We start from the raw sequence: 11,100 nt of genomic DNA on the forward strand, positions 1-11,100 counted from the left end.
GGGGGGCGGGGGGTAGGGGTGGGGGATGGGTGTGATGAAAAGCACGGCAGACAGAAAATGCCAAATATTGATGGAGTCATACCTGCTGTGTCTGGCCATCATGACGGATCAGTGCGATGTATGGAACATGCCTGAGACACAGACAATAAATCGATGATTTTAACCTCTGTGCACTGTGCCAGTTTAGTTGTATAAAAATATAATTTCTTATAGACAGGGTTGCTGTGCATGACAGCAGAGGGGATGGGAAACAGTTGGTGGAAGCTTCAGCCGATGTAGAATAGGTTGCTGTTTTGTAAATTCATGTTTTAGATTTCAGGATTTTAACTTAAAATTCTTGTTACGATGCACAATTAAATCATAAGAGCATCATGTATCATTAGAAGATTAGTTAATTGTTTCTTCCTGTTTAAAGAACAAAAGATTGGAGTTTACATCAGTGCCACAACAAGTTTCAGATTGTTTTTGTGGCAGTGTAATCTAAATTGTAGCTTCTGTACATCAAAAACACAGCAATATTCCACACAGAAGCACTATGTATAAGCACTATTATTTTACGGATAAACAAATAATAGCATATAATCCTAAGAATTGATAACCTGAAGGGTTTTTTGATATTTGTTTTGTTTTTTTTCTTCAATGCAGAGAAGAGAATGGGAAGTCACAGTTAAAATAGCAGGCGGAGAATACTGATCTGTGAATGTGTTAAGGAGCTCAGCACGCTGCAGTGAACATGTGAAAACCTCCTAAATTGAAGGTAATGGTTTTTTATCTACTAAATAAATTCCACAAGTCTGTCGTCCATGAACCCTGAAACACTGGAAGTTTATGGTACAGCACTTTAAAATGACAACAGGTAGACAAAATGCAACCTTGCTCCTGTAAATGGCTGCAACATCATTATTATACGACGCAGAAAGATCACGTCAAGAATAAATACAAATAATATGAATAGATGTTAAGCGTTCAAATACACCGATGTGGATCACTAGCCGTTTTAATCGTGTCAATTTGTTGTATATCTTTAATTTAATGTGGAAATTCAAGCATGAACACATGATTAAACACATTTAAAGAAAATATATATTTGTATTTTGTGGTATTAGAAAAGTCAAGAAGAAATCTAACTGAACACTACTGAGTAGTACACAGTAAAAAAAAATCTTGCCAATTTTAGGCCCTACAACTTTGACCTGTTACATGCCCACCATCCACTATTGAAGGTCTGAGTGATTCCAAAGCCTGCTGTTCCCTTCACGCCCTGCAGGTGCCCTCAGTGTTTTCTGCCTCACATCATCGCCTGCATCTCGTAGGAACTCACCTGTTATCAGTTAACTCATAGACTCGTCAGTACACAAGCCTGCGCACTTTCGTTCTTCATTGTGTCTCAGCATTGCAGCCTTCTGCTTCACTCCCGCCTGACTTGTTGTTACCCATTAAATGTCTTTTTGACCTGCCTCTTACAGAAACCTCCTTTTGATCACCTTCTTTATCATCTACCTGAAACTGAAGAACTGTGAAAAAACATCTTGACTCCAGTAGTGTCCCCTTGACTCTTCTAAGCTCTTCTAAGAGCATCTGAACAATAACTTCTTCTCACTGTCACCTGAAAAGGGCCTAACAGAGAATAAAGTATTCAGTTCAAGCACATCAAGGTATCCCCATAAGTGATCTCAAGCGAACACTGTCAGAGGAATCACACTATGTGATGTTTCACCACTACTCCAGCCGCGGGTGTTTATCCAAAAGCCCCGATTCTTATGAAGTTTATAATATAACTTCAACTTGGAGTCATTTCCTCTCAGTCTCTCTGACTGGACCGGTGAATCCAATCAGCTTTATTAGTACTGTGCTGGGGAAATAGCTATTTATGGGTTGCCCGACAACTTGTGGAGCATTCGGGCTTGACGCAAAACTCTTGATGGTTTCATTTTTGGCGTGCTGGGCGAGCCATGAGGGAAAATGAATAAGAGAGTAAGGGAAAAGGACAGGACAACCTGTGGACCAGGTGAAGAACCAGGAATGGGTGAAGCGATGATTAGGGGAGTGAGAAAGGAGTGAAAAGGGAGGAGGAGGAGTGGAGAACGGGTGAGAAGAGGACTGAAAGGGACAGAGGAGGAAGTCTCCTCCTAGCAATTGCAGAACTTACAAATAGCTCCTTCAATGCTCTGAGGTTAGATTTCAACTTTCTTGTATGAAAACCTCATTCTGACCTACTTCCTAAACTGAAACAACCTTCAGTAATTTGTTGGAATAATGTTACACAGATTTACCCAAATATACTGCTCATCTACAAAAAGTAGTGTTAAGTGAACCGGGTATAGACAAATACAATCCTGACCTGTCTTCATTCATCTTCTAAGTCATGTAGAATCAATGCTTTAATAAATCCCAAATGATTGGATTTAATTGTGTGGTGTACTTTTTCTTCTTTGAAGGAACATTTCAGTTGAGATTGAAAGTTCAGCAATTGTAGGCAGATGAAGATGCAGCCTTTGCAGTTGAAAACAAATGAGAACATGGAAACAGAACCATCTGATGTACCCAAATTTTCCTTCTTCAGGTCTCTGCCTGCTTTCATCAGACTACCGCAGAGAGAGACGTCGGGGGCAGGAAACATGGAAGGAAGGAAAGAAAATCAAGTGAAATAGAGCAAAAGCAGCATGAGAGAGAAATAAAGCAAAAGCCTGATGGAGACAGGAGAAGTAAGATGGCGCAGTTGAGAAAAAAGAGGGCGAACCAAATAGGGGGAGAAGGTGAAGGAAAGGAAGAGAAATGAGAGAGAAAGAGATGAATCATTTGAAGTCATAAATATGAGCCAGACGGGCTGAACGCCATGAACATTTTTGATTTTTCTCCAATTCCACCCGTCAATCTCGCTGTCTTTTTTTTCTTTTTTTCTGGGATTGTTCAGCTGTAGGTGGCTCCCTGCTTTGTTGAGACAATCGACGCTCACTCTCTGTCACAGCTTGATTTGTACGCTTTTTAGCCCACTGTGCATGTGTGTATGTGTGTGTGTGTGTGTGTGTGTGTGTGTGTGTGTGTGTGCGCCTATTGGTGGAGAATCTCCTCTGGAGCTCCTGAACACATCACTGACTTTTTAAGTGCGTCAGTTTAACTCCCTGAAAAAACCTGGCTCTCATAAGTGACAGCAGAATCTGAGTGTGAGTTTAAAGTGAGACACTGATTGGTTCAAATGTGTTGGAGAAGGCAGTCATGCAGTTTTCCTTTCTCACATGCTGGGATTAGTTCTATGAAAAATAGTAAAATGGAGTGGGATGCATTTTAGCAGTTTTGCTAGCCAAGGAATAAAACCTTCACTCTCTTCAAATCTGTATATGTGTGTGTCATTGTGCAGTGAATAATACAGGAAATCTATGCATGCTTCAGGACCTGTACTTGCATATATGTTAACTTAGGTTAAGGTAGATTATCGGTTACTCAAGGTAATTTTATACTGCGAAACTCCCAACAAATAACACATTGTGTTCACACTTGGAGCCTTTTGAATAGTAACTGAAAAATGACAGGTGTCAGATTCAGGGACGTCCTGGTGGCTCACCTGGTAGAGCGCATGCTATTACCATACCATTTAGGCTCAGTCATTAGGGGTTCGAATTCGACTCTGACCCTTTGCTGCATGTCATCCCCTCTCCTCCCTTCCCCAACTTTCCTCTCTCTCTCTCTCTCTCTCTCTCTCACTGCCCCTATCGTACTAAATCCAAAAATGGCTAAAAAATAACTTAAAAGTGTCAGATTGAAATAGTTTTAGGTGCCCGTATTTGCTCAAAACACAATTTTTATTATTTCAACATTGTCTGATATCATGAAATGAGCCAAAAATTCAGCAGAATTTCCTTTTGGATCAGTGCAGAAAACTGTAAAAAAAATAAATGAAAAAATAAATAAAAAATCTGCATATTCCATTTGGGCTTAAATATCATTAAACTAATTTACAGCACCATAAACAAGAGTAAACAAGTGCTGGAGTCGATGCCAAATCAAAATATCTGCAGAAAATGTCAAGGCTTAAAATCTTGAAAATGTTATCAGCATATGTATAGGCATATATAAAGCAGCATACAGGTACATGCAGTGCATTCAGAAAGGCTGCAATGTAACAAAATGTGAAAAAAGTGAAGGGGTCTCAATACTTTCTGAATGCACTGTATACAGGACTGTATACAGTACATGCACTGCTGTGTGGTACTGATCCATACACTGTTATTCCTTATCTGGTATCCTTATGATGTATATATGACTAATACTTGTAATGTTTGTGTTGCCTTTCCACTCGTTTGCTTAAACTGATCCATCAGCTAAAGTTAATTTGACAAAGCTGTTATATGTAGACTACAGCAGAATCAACAATTTAATGTTGCTGTTGCCAAGTGTGTCTGTGTCCATCTCGCCAGCTGCTTTGAGAACATTTCACACCTGGAATTTTAGAACAAGAGCATGATACCCTTCAAGTTTTGTCAAAATTGGATCAGTTGCTTCTGAGATATTGACAGACAGATACACCTGGATCCATCCATGGGAGACAGATGGAAACAGACAGACAGATGGATGGGTGGATGAATGAATGGCATGGGAGAAGACAAAAAACAAAGAGGTAAGGAAAGCAGTGTTAAAGAAGAAACTTTGAAAGTATAACTTTCTAAGCTGCCAGCTCCTTCACCATGGAAGAAGTTGAACAGCTACAGTTCCCTGGAGAGAAATATAGTTTTGTTAACAAAAGTTACCCAGAAAAGTAGTTCATGGTCCTTTTTAGAAATAATCACCAAAATTTGTATAAAAAAATGAATTCATCCCTGTGCAACATCACTAAAATCTTTCAATGATTCGAAATTGTGTCATCTTAAAATAATCGTATTGTGTATTTATAAGTTGAGGTATTGGGTATTTTAGGCTATTTACACAACAGACATGTTCCCACAGATAATCCAACGAAAGCCAGTCAACAGCAACCTGAATATAAAACAAAAACAAAATTACAACTACAAATATGCTCCTAGATGTATTGTAGGATACTTGTGTGCACATAGGCCTACAACAAAAATCTGAAGAGAAACAGAACAGTGAATAACATTTCTGTTTCTTTACATACAGTGAGTAACATTCAAGATATGTTCTACTTATTAACCTACATAAAAAAAACTAAACACAAAGCAAAAGCAAGGAATTTCCTGAGCATAAATGTTGAAGAAAAAACACAAAAACAATAAACCCTCAAGATAGTCAAGATGACCTTCATTTCCCGAAAGTCCTATTGTGCTGCTGAGCAGTCAACACAAGTCTATGAATGTGCTCATTTCTCAGAGTGGAGACAATCATGTTGATTTTTCCCACGGTTTAGTCCATTGGCCCACATCTGCATCGACCTGTGTCCTTGATTGCAGTCAAATTCACAAACTGGGAGAACAATTAAACACAGAGAAAATAATTCATAATGCACACAAACCTATTTGAGGTATTGCTTTCCATTTGTTAGTCAGGGTCAGTGGATTACGCAGGGATAAAGGGTGTTTTCCTTAATGCATCTGTGTACACACACTTTCACATAACACGCACACACACACTTTCACATAACACGATTATTCCAGCCAAGTGTGGATCACTCTTTCTAATCATTTTGAAACTGCCAAACTGCTTTTGTCATTTTCTTTTTAAAAATTGTGTAGAGGGGGTCTTGTTGCCATGGACGATGTCTACCAAAAAGTGAACCTCCATAGCCTGGGAATGAAACTGGACACAGACTAGGACATGGATATTTGCAAAGGCTTTCTTTATCTCTTTGAAAACTAGATCATATTATATCATAACTATATTGCTTTTAACATTTAAACATCTTGCTTTGACAAATATGGTGAAAATTCTACACTATTAGCACTCTACTGCATATACGACAAATATAGCTAATGCACTCTATTAGCGTTAGAGTATGTATGCAGTAAGTATGCAGAGTATATTAGTGGCTATTAACACACTGGGTTAATATAGTGGGGTCTGTTTTAGTACAAGTGTTTTATTATGGTTTTAGTAAAACCTCTGCTGCTTTCCATCCCATAACCCCGTGCTTCTCTCTGTCTCGAGGGTGGGGGAAGCTCGCCACAGCAAGATTGGTTTTGACACTCCAGGTACCAAAAACCAGGATTACTGCACCACTGGTGCCTTACAGTTGCACACGTGAACATATCACACTACTGTTTGCGCTGGGAGCTTCTCTCTGAGCTCTTTTCAGTTTCCACCTTGGCTGTTGGGCTTCAAAATTCACTGACCCTCCTAAGGCTTGAACCCACATCATCAGAACCGTATGGGATCTCAAAAGCGCAGAGCTGAAGCATCTCTGTTTTTCAGACAGTAAGAAAAATACAATGGAGTTTCGAGGTCTTGTGTTCGATCCTCGGGAACGACAGTAAATGTTGAAGTCCAGCACCCAAAGTAAACACTCAATTCTATGGGTCAATAGTCTAACCAAACAGCTGATGGTGTTAGGGGTAAGGTTTGAGGTTTTGAGTTCGAGCCTTATGAAGCTCGCCCAACACCCAAAGTGAAAATTGAAAAGTGTAAGAGAGAAGCTCTCAGTGCGAAGTGGATTTGGTGGTGTGGTTGGATTGGTTGGATAAGTCGTCTGGTTCAAATCCTGCCCATTGTTGGTGCCTGGAAAACCTAAACCTCAGGACAGGTGCTTCAAGAGAGATAGAAACAGGGGTTTTCATGATGGGATGCCACGAATGGCTAACATTCTGCTGCAGCATGGAGAGGAAGAGACCCTGCAACGTATCTCTGCACTACTGTGTGTGTGTGTGTGTGTGTGTGTGTGTGTGCACACGTGTTCATGCTATCCAACAATAGATCTCCCAGTTGTTACACTATGCACACACACACACACACACACACACACAGGAAAACACCTTTATCTGGGTGGCTGGATTACACAGGGATAAGGCTTGACTCTTGATATTGACCCACTGACTAAACACACACACACACACACACACACACACACACACACACACACACACACACACACACACACACACTTTATATTTCCTCACACTGTGTACATGCACAAACACAAACTCAAATATAGCACAAGGTGTGTATTCAACACATACACAGACCATTTTTATCATTCAGTATGGGCACACATGTAAGTATCCTATTCCACTCTGGTCTTATCCGATCTACTCTGACCTTTGTTGTCTTTCACTATGCTGCTCTGAGTTGTTCTGAACCAGTCAAGCTGAAACTACAAAGCTATTACAGCAGTTGTTCCACTGAAATAACAGAGTGAATATTACTCCAGGCAAAACTTCATGATTATGTTCACTTTATCCACTATTTACTGCTTGTTGGAAAAAGTAATGTTGTATGCAACATTTTGCCAAATAAACTTATTTGCTTTCTTGCCAAAGGTTGGATAAGAGAATGGATGCCACTCTTATGTCTGCACGGTCAGTAGAGGATTCAGCCAGCAGGCGGTTTGCCTTATCACAAAGCTCTAAAGCTCACTGATTACCATGTTATATCTTGTTTGTTTAAGCCGAATGAAAACTGGACTACAAAAACAACAATTTATGATTTTATGAGAGGTTTTATCTCAAACTAATTAAACAAACATAATATGTGTGTTCAGGCTGTTACAAATCACTGCTGGAAAAATAAATAGTTTTATCACCTGTGGTGATGCTGTGGTTAAGGTACACTAAGGCAGGTTAGGGGATGATTTTGGTCATGGTTAAAGTTAAAGTTAAGTTAAAGTTAAAGTCTGACATTTCTTTTGTTTCATCTATTCACAGTCTGCAGACTTTGTGCACCCATAACATCATAGTGCTAAGCTAAGCTAAGCTAAGCTCTAACAAGTCTCTTTACCAACATGTCAAACTGTTCCTTTAAAAGCAGTGCTGGCTCAGGCCAAGTTAACCTCACACAACTATGAGCTCTCCAGACCAGCCAATGAACACACCATTCCTAATTTTGCAACTATGGACGGCCGAAGACATAGTAACATATCTGATAGTTCCTCCAAGGGTCACAACACTTCAGCAATTTCTGCCATGAAAACATCAAAGCATATTCACGTGTATGAATCTATGTCCTCGTGTATGCGTTAGTCTGCCTGTTACGGTATGTAGGTTCACACCATGGGCTTGTATCCACATTTGGTCGCATGCTGAGCCGAGGAGGATGTGCATATTTGCATGAAATTGAAGGGGAGGGAACAGCACCAATGAGAAACATAATTTTTCACACACTTGCTTTTGCTGGAATCAGCATGTAAAATGCAGATATGGCAAAAACTATATTACTCGCTGAGGCGTAGAATTTATATTAGCTTGCGATTTATGCTTTTTATGAAAATTTATATGTAGTGAATATACTTTCAACTTGTTATCTGTCCTCCTCTCTCTGGCTTTCCATTATTACTTGACTTATTTTGCTTTATGTATATGTGTGACACTGAATCAAATTAATTTCTGTAATGTGTAAATGGTTGCATTAAGTATTATTATTTAGACTTTTTTAGTTTTTAGAAATATTTTTAGAAGTTACCCTATTCTGTTTCCACGGAATAATTATCGTAAGATAAAAGGGAACTTTGGGAAATGCAGTGTACTTTTTTGCACACTGACATGCAGCCAGATTCATACTTGGTTTTCCTTTTGCTACTTTCTGTGTCTCAATATATTCTCTTTTTCTGTCCTTACAAACTCACACACACCCCTTCGCCTTCACCTTCTCCTCCAGAAACACACACAAACATCCCTGAAACACAGACAGACATATAAACTTTGTGTTCCTCTAGCAACCAAATACATTTAGTGCAGCTTTGAGGATCTTGTAAATTAGGCAGAGAAATCATTATTGGAAGTCTAAATATGGCAGCGATATTAATCTGCTTTATATAATACATTGCGGTCTCACTGTGGGAAGATCCTCACCTCAGCACCCCAAATGGGATTGTGGATCGATTGCATCTCCATCTAAGATATTAAAGAGGGCTACAGAACCAACACCTGGGAGGGTTTCTGCTGTCTCGATCAGCCTCTCCTGGGAACCAGGATCTCTTCATGGACCTCTAATATCTAGGATGATGCTAATAAGTGTGCTGCTGAAAGAAACTTATTAAAGGCTCAGCAAATACTTGACTAACAACTGCTCTGGTGGTGATTCAGGAGCTGTTTTTACAAGACGGCACCATTGCCACCACTAGCTTTTATGCTCTATTGCAAGATTTCAGTTTTGCAGACCAACCTCACTGATGAAGACAAGTCTGAGTAAATCCCAAACTGAATTATTGAATTCTTCAGAACAATTTCGAAGAGTAGCCAACAAACTGTCTCTCTGAAACCAAGCGTAATACACACTCTAAATAAGACACTCCCTCTCAGTAAGATCTACATGAGACGGGTAAAAGCCTTTGGATGCCGTAAATCACCATGGTAACAACTGAGAATGTACAGGTTTTAGCCCTTCAGGTTCTGAGGTTCAGATTAAACTAAAGAAAAAACTAAATGTTACTTAATTTGGTTGTAAACTCAGACTTGGTCCACATACCAGAGTCCAGACCAAGGTTAATTTCTGCCTTTATTACTTCAGGTTTATTTTCTGTTCATGCACCATGGCAACACTGTCCACTTCTATTTTGGTAAACGCAAAGAAGGTTTGACACTTCACTGTCATTATTTCACTTTGAATCGGTGACCGCATTAAAAACAGGGAGAAGTGGTCTTGCCTGAGTCTATATCAAATTATAATAAATAGTTATTTTCCGATTAAAACAGTTTTCATCAGAGAAGTTCCAAAACAACACATGCTTTTACTTGCATTTTGCACCGTGAATAGATGAATATCAGTGGACGTTGACAACATCCCGCCTATAAATGCTGCATTTGTGGTGTATAATGACGAATGATGTTACTTTACCACACCTCCACCTAAGACAACAGCTTTCATACTTCACCAAACATACTAATTTCTCTGAGAAAAGAACAGCAGATGTGTACAAACTCAAATTTAATCTTGGATGACTTCGACTCAGTTCTTGACTCTTGGACAAAACCTTAATATTTCCAGGCTGGACTTATCTTATAAGTTATCATGCTTGCCTTTCATGGTATTAACTCTATGTAGGTGCAAGAAACTTTTCTCCCATTAGAATTACAAAATTAGAGGAGTCTTTTCTGGTGGAAAAAAAGGTATGTCCAGTCATGAGTGCTTTCTGTTTGTCTGTTTCCTGCCTCTACCTGCCTCTCTCACACAGTCTACCTCACACAGTCTACTGTATCTCCTCGTCTTTTCCTCGATGACCTGCTGTGAATTTATCCTCACCCTCCTCTCGCTAGGATTATATTGAAGGCCATCCACTCTGTTCGGTCATCTGAAAACCAGGCAGGGGAATATCTTTAATTGGCCCAGAAATAGCCAAGGAGACTAGGCTGGATCTGGAGGGGCAAGAGACGGGGGAGGAGGGCTAGGAGGAGCGTGAAGGGAAGGTTTAAGGTCTTTTCAGGATTTTAATGTTTAACACTGATGTTCCCATGCCTGCGGGAGAGAGTGGGCTCTGTCTGTCTCGCTTGCACCTCTGGTGTCATTAATTATGTGTGTTATTAGTATTTAGGGATGTAGATGTGCATTACTAATATACCAGTCTCTCATTAATCACAGAATACACTAGTTTTACTGTTCCTAATTGAAATCATTATGAAAAGTGATATTTAGGGTTTTTTTCAAAGCACACTCATCTGATAAATTATATATATTTTTAATTGCCCTTCAGCAAGCAAAGAGAACCCAGTCATTAAACCTTCACTTGTTTTAGACTGTGTTTTGCTTTTTGATTTTTATTCAGTGTTAATTAGGCCTATCTAAATAATAAGAAGCAGTTAAAAAAAACAAAGGCATTTCTTTGGCCTTGATTATTCAGGGAGTGTCATGATTTTTTATTATTGGATTTTGCACACAAAACAGCATGTGCCTCTTATGCTCACTTGAATTGATGCTCTTGTTGCCACATGACAAATTGGTACACTGCTCTGGTGAAGTGCTCTGCAGATAATACAGGAGTGAGAGTTCAAAATGATATTTAGTCAC

Source organism: Seriola lalandi, unplaced genomic scaffold (assembly GCF_002814215.2).
Source record: "Seriola lalandi dorsalis isolate HSWRI2012SDOR001 ecotype SW California unplaced genomic scaffold, Sedor1 jcf7180002054664, whole genome shotgun sequence".
Lineage (NCBI taxonomy): Eukaryota > Metazoa > Chordata > Actinopteri > Carangiformes > Carangidae > Seriola > Seriola lalandi.